This window comes from Saccostrea cucullata, unplaced genomic scaffold (genome assembly GCF_032062105.1).
Source record: "Saccostrea cucullata isolate Sc308-1 unplaced genomic scaffold, CSIRO_AGI_Scuc_v1 ctg5254, whole genome shotgun sequence".
Lineage (NCBI taxonomy): Eukaryota > Metazoa > Mollusca > Bivalvia > Ostreida > Ostreidae > Saccostrea > Saccostrea cuccullata.
Window position 1 is genome coordinate 27,467 of NW_026930289.1, and position 7,236 is coordinate 34,702.

The 7,236-nt window shown below is 31.0% G+C and overlaps 1 long non-coding RNA gene across 1 annotated transcript; it reads right to left on the reverse strand.

Moving 5' to 3' along the window:
* Nucleotides 1–5,969: 5,969 nt before the first annotated feature.
* Nucleotides 5,970–7,030, reverse strand: LOC134283607 (uncharacterized). Its single transcript, XR_009995507.1, has 3 exons — nt 6,741–7,030; nt 6,408–6,500; nt 5,970–6,239 (listed from the first exon to the last, which is right to left on the reverse strand). It is a non-coding gene; the product is annotated as an uncharacterized LOC134283607 (long non-coding RNA).
* Between the last annotated feature and the right edge of the window lie 206 nt (nt 7,031–7,236).

Genomic DNA, 7,236 nt, shown 5'->3' on the forward strand with positions numbered 1-7,236 from the left:
ACGAAATCTTAAAAATAATAAAATTATATCAATATTTCATGTCGCTGGCCAGCGAACAATACAGCATTCGGTCATACAAATATGATTTTAACGATGAAATTGCAGAATCTAGATAAGTTCGCAGCACATTTCAGAAACTACAATGCTTGTTGAAAATATTTATAAACTAAACTTAGAAATTAAACTTGGTTTTGCCCTTGCACTGATGAAATTGATAAATACCAAGACAGCACGCATATGTTGGCCCAATGTTGGTGTAACAAAGTTGAATTTGTTGGCCTTACGTTGTATGCCATCGTTGGTTCAACATTCTAAGTGCAAATCGGTCTAACGTTGGCCCTACATGTTGGCCCTACATTGCAATTTAATGTTGGGCCAACATTATTCCATCAGAAACATGTTGTGTTGGCCCAACATATATGTGTGAAAATTGGTCCAACATTTACATGAAAGTATTGGCCCAACATTTACATGAAAGTATTGGCCCAACATACAAAATGTAAAGCTTACGTTGGCCCTATGTTGGATATTAATATTCGGTAGAATGCACCATGTATAGAATTTCCTAAATTGGTCAAACAATGAAATTGAACATTGTTTCTAAATAGCAAGAGCAAACGTGTCTAACATTGTCAATTAATATTGGCATGCATTAGTTCAACAACATCCAAACCAAAATTTGCTTCTAGATTGTAAATTGAAAGATAGTTAATTATTGTCAAATATGTAAACCCTATATAAAATAAATATTATTCTTCCTACAACACACATTTTATAACTTGTTACAGAGACCTGACAACAGCAAGTCCTGAACATTAATCAACATGCCAGGTGTTCTGGATTCTTAGGACCAAGGTCCTTCATATACTTAATCACCTCAAATACCTAAAGAAAAAGAAATACATCACTGACTGTTAATTCCCTTTCAATAGAATGAATTTTAAAAATAAAAGGCATTGATACAAAGACTTTTCTAAAAATGAAAAAGTCCAAATTCAAAAGTTAAATGGTTCCCTCTTCATTCTTTGTTGTCTTTTCCTTTGCTAATTTCTTCATTTCTCTCTCTTTCCGTCCCCCATGCCTATCTTTGGCGAACCTAAACCAGTCTTTGGCGACCTTCTCTACCTCACAATCTGTTGCTGCTGAGGTGAATCGATTTTTCCTCACAGAACCTTTTGAAATTAAGAAGCATTTAGAAGTTCTTGATCCAATATTTTATAAATGTATTCCGATACTTATACATGTAGTTATTCATCAACATATGGATGTTCACAAATACACTAATAGCATGTGTGAACACCATATTAATATCTTTGCATTATAAATTACATAAACCTAAGCATAAACCTAAACTCTGGACAATACTGTACAGCAGGAAATTAACTCGCGGAGTAAATATTCGCTATATTCGCGGAAAAAGAAATTCCGCGAATTCAACATATAGTGAATAATTCTTGAAAAGATTTATAAGGGTAAACTGAAATTTTATTATCATCTGTGATTAAATGTAGACTGTCATTATAATTATGAGAGTGTATGCAAACACGTAGTTGTTGGTGTTTTGTAAAGCTTATTAATTGTTAAATTAATTTCTATAGCTAACGGTTACGGTAGTTTGCCATCTAGTAGACGTGCAAGGTAATTATTTAATTAAACAAGCTTGTATAATTTCACCCGTGTGTATCACTCAGTCATTACCTTTAATCAAGGCACTTGCGAAGAAAACAGGGTAATTATAAAGACAATTAATTAATTTCAATTATATGATTAAAAGTTCAACAATTTGACTACTATATATTTTTTTATTTGGCCTCGGAAATAAAAATTATTCTGAATGCGTAACATTATTTTGACTTCAAATCGGGATCAGTCCAGTGTTTCGTTATTATTTAATCGGGCTCAAAATTGACACGATATATAGACTTGCCTCTCCTGTCTGATATGCGCGATATACAAGAACAGACTTTCGTAAGATAGAGACTGAAAATAAAGGTTCACACAATATATACCTAAAGAAAAATGCTTGCAAGTACTATTTAAAAAATGTATGTTTTTTTTCCTTTCCGCGAATTCAAACGACCGCGATTTGCTGAAAATTGAACAAATCGCGATCTTTTCCGACCGCGATTTTAACCTGCTATACAGTAATTCATTCTCTGTCCTTATTTATACTATCAAAGACATGAATCCAAATTGTTAAAGAAATGTCATTAAAACGTTCTGATTAGAACATTCCTCAATTTCAGGCTTTTGAATGGCGTTTTAACAGTTATAACTACTACTGTAAGCAAATGTGCTTAAACCACGTGACTGCCGCATCACATGACAAGTCTTCAGATAAAATCTAACCGTCCTCAATATTTGACTATTAACTATGATCACAATTACCCGATATAGATAAGCTGCTAAAATAATCGCCATCATTATTATGAATACATTTTTAATCGCCAAAATTTGTCGAAATTTCCATTTCTCACCTTAACTGTTCTGCCGCCCTGTATTTCCTACAAATATACATCGACTATTGTATCATTTCTCTGTAGTTTTGTCCTATTTATATCAAACTCTTGATCCTTTGATCTTTATGTATAATTCCAAAGTATGTATAATTGAAATTAGGCTTGAAAAGAATGTAAAAGGATATTACGACACATCAAACCATTTTAAGGTGAGTTTTTATTCTATTTAGCTTAAGGGGGGACCTATGTTGTTCAACGTCAAGCCAGCGTTATGTGACGTCACAATAGCGACGTTTGTTTTTACCTGTTGACTTTTGCAACTGTGATATAGGCATAACATTGTTGATAATCAATAATGTACAAAATTTACAAAAAGGAAAATTTGTTCATCACTAATCACAGTTTTATTTGATTTATATGGAGTTCTCTTCCTTCAGTTGATAATTCATAGCAATTTCTGTTGTGAAAAAATACCCCGATAATATGCTGATATAATAGTGCAAAAAAGGAGTTAAAATTCAGGAAAGAAAGCGGCTTCAATCAGGGGAAAATGTTTAATTTTATAATTACCATTAATCGATTTTCTGGAGAAAACTAAGAAAAAAATTAAGAAATGTACTTGTACGGGTGTATATTTGCTTCTTGATTTATATAGTACATGTAGATTTTATTGTATAAAGTCATTCCTAGGTTCTAATAGGCATTGATTGTTAACGGGGAAATGGGGGGGAGAGAAACAGAATGAATGGAATGTAGAATTTTTTTTATCTATTTAAATTGTTTCTAATCAAAACAAAATACTCGTTTTCCGCAAAATAGTTTTATATTCAGGTGTTTTTCAGTGCTTACTTACCCCTTTTTTAGTGCAAAAAGGTCAATATTTATGACACAAGAGTACAAAAATAAAAGGAAACGTCATATTTCTCGTTTATTTTATCATAAAGGTATACTTTTTTCTTTGTTGAAATAAAGAGATGAATCATTTCTTTCAAAAAATATGAATTACAGAATTTTCACACAAAGACTTTTTAAGATATTACCTGTTATACATGTCGGAATTGTAAAAAATACGACAAGAAAAATGGGGTAATACTTACATTGTGCTCCATTATAATTTTTCATGCGAGATGGATTTCAATGAATTTGTCTCCATTTTAAAGATACAAGTCATATAAATAAAATAAGTGTTGATTTTGAATATGATTTGACATTTTTGGTTCTTTTTAGCGCACATTTGGGGTAAAACAATAATGACTGAAAATAATCTATTTTTAGCATTTCACACTGTTTTTGCACGTGCTCCTGTGTAAAAATAAGCATATAAAGGTATTGTTTTTAATACCTGAAAATTAAGAACAAGTGGTCAGGAAAGAAATGTCAAAGTTTTGAAAATTTCACACAAAGACTTTTCGGACATAGGTCCCCCCTTAACGGATAGATAAACTGATATTAATGGGTCATTTCAAGGTCTATATTACGTTGTGAATAAGGACGATAACATTCATACCCTCAATATCCTCAAGTCCTGCAAATGTTTTCCTTCTAAAATGTGTTTCTTTTTTATTGAATTCTTATTCAAAACTGAAAATAAAGGAAGATACTATTTCTCGTGAATAAGATATTTAATAAAATTGAATTATACAGAACCGTCCGTCATCTGTAATGTTGGTATATAATGTAACAATCCCTACTACCTAACTATTACCCCAGTTAATGTTTTCTTATCTATTAGTAATTCCATACCTCCGTACAAAACACAGGTTTAAATGTCAATGTAAGCCTCTAATGTAAAAATCGGTGTTTCTCAAAAAAGCTCATTACAACGTTTATTAAAATTTTAATGTCTAAGACAAGATCACACTGTCAACAGGAAGACCTGATATCGAGTCGATTATTTAAGAACTCTGATTGAGACATAAGTAAAATAGTAACTGGTAAGATCATTTTGATAATTTTTTTTATCAATATGCTTTTTTTCATTTGCAAATGATAGTATTTTAAAAATAAGGATAAAAATTTAAGATATTCAAAATACAAAAAAATGAATCGTTAAAATAGTAGTATATCTACGTTTTTATGATTTAAGGATGAAAAAATCCCGAAAAAATTCAGGATTTGTTCTTAAAATAGTATAGGTAAAAATATGTTCATTCATTTAGTGGCATTCAAAATGATGTCATAAAGTCAAATGAAGTCTTATTTCTCACATGATTTTTTAACGTTAACGCGGTGCGTCTCAAGCTTACATTAATTATGTTTAAATCCTGATTAGTTGAAAGCACAAATATTCACTTTTAAAGAAGGAAAATACTGGACTTGCTCTTATCCAAAAAAAAAAAAATAAATAAATACTAAACAAATTGGTCATGATTGTGATAATGATGACAGTTATCACGGGTAACAGATATGTTGTCCAAATAAGGTGTACAATAATATTTTTTTTATCTTGAGTATATATACGAAAGCCAAAAAGATCCAGTTTGAGGAAAACTTAATATTATCTCATAATAACGAAAATATTACTATAGGATTAAACGTTCTTTTTGAAAAATTTATCGATGTGTAAACTCTTGACATTTTACTCACAAACTGAATAAAAGTGCGAAGCACTTTTATGTTAAGTTTGTGAGTAAAATGTCAAGAGTTTACACATCGATAATTTTTTCAAAAAGAACGTCCAATTCTTATAATTCCAATATCGAATTTTTAAAAATATTCAAATTATTTCTCTTTGAGGCCTCCATACAATTCGTTAGTTCTGGACGGCGTAGGAATACATTTTACCGCAAAGGAACGTAATCGAGATGAATTTCGATAGAGTTCAGCTTAAATTGTCAAAACAATCGATAAATAAACTTATAAAGACATCGAATGTCGTTTAAGTCAACACATATCGTAATTACGAGTTTACTTCAGAATAGTTCGTCCTTGACCATGGCCATGTTGACATAAACGACAACTCTCCCAAACAGAAAAAACAGCCTATCGGATCATGCTAACAACTCATGTGTAAATCATGGTTTTGATATGATTTCGGTATAGGAAAATTTCACATGCAAATGAGCTAATGGATCATGGTTCTGAGATGATCTGTTTAACTAAAAACTAGCAAGAAAACCATGATCCTGGTATGATCTGTTGTAGCTAACAACTCGTATTAAAACCATGATCCTGGTATGATCTGTTGTAGCTAACAACTCGTATTAAAACCATGATCCTGGTATGATCTGTTAAATTGAACAACTCGTATTAAAACCATGATCCTGGTATGATCTGTTGTAGCTTACAACTCGTATCAAAATCATGATCCTGGTATGATCAACTCAGATCATAGGAAAATTCTACTTCTTAGAATTTAACTAAACACTTTGATATTTGCAATAAAGTTCTCTTTAATATTTGATAAATAATTTCAGTTACCAAAAATCAAGAAAAATATTATACACATATGTCACATGAACTATGACGTCATATAAATATAATCCCAACAAATGATCTTCCATAATAAGATGACGATCTTAATATAAAACATTATCCAAACTATTCACTGAATTTTATAAGAACAGAATCACAGAAATCCATTCTTCTTAAAGAATAATCCGGAACTCATTGATATAACTGCTTATTTATGATTCTGCAAAAGCATATAATTACAAAATTTGTTCACTACAGAATCAGCAGAGTGGTGGATCTATTATTCAGAATCACAAACACTGAAAAGGCTCCCAATGAAGTAGTCTATCCTCTGATATAAGCTCTTTATATGTGTATATAAGCACCCTGAAAAGAAACGTACAGAAAGTGGTATTTATTTATCGATCAACATATCATTATCTTTAGATCATGAAAATATGAAATATTCAAGTACTTTCCCCATTTCATTAGTGAAAAGAATTAGATTAATCACCAAAAGAATAATATTGTTGAAATGTAATATTATTTACGTACACAAATTTTGTCTTCACCAAAGGCGTGGGTCTTTTGAATTTGGTAATTTGAATGCAACTCAGATGTTAATCATGACGATGGAAATGTCGGTAGCTGCAAAAGAATTTCACTTTTATAAATAAACATTTTATATAACGATTAACATGTACATGTACAACAAATATTTGAATCAAGGAGGTCAATTTGATGCTTAAATTAAGTTTTCAATTCAAATCCATATAAGCTTTGCTATGTCTCTTCTACACATTTACAAAGAAAAATTAAATCATGCACTTGCTGGTAGAAACTAGAAATTTAAAAAGGTCAATAATAGAATTAATGAATTATACTCACCGAGTATAGAGTTAATAGTCCAGCACTTATTTTTATTGCTTATATGATGCAAAGGCTTTTCTTTTAAATCGGCAACAAGAAAACGCGCACATCTTGTTTATCAGAATTCAAATTCTGACCTAGATCAGCTGCAAACCACTGTACTACAGCGTGCTGCCCAGCAGGAGAATTGCATAACAAGGTTACTATGACTCTGAAACTGACCAGTGGTCCAATCCTAATCTGATGCCTCAAAGTTAGATTGGGAGTGGATCGCAAATATTACATGAAGAGAAAGAGTTTTAATAAAATCCTGGCTACGTTATTTAAACAAAATACAGAATCGCAAGAAAATCATAGCAGACTCATTCCCCAGAAACAAATCATATCAGGATCATACTTCCTTATTTGTCAATTATGATTTCAGTATGATCCATTTAATGGATCATGTCTAAATCATAGTTTAAAAATATGAATTTGTGAGTTTGATATGATTTGTATGTGATTTTGGCATGAT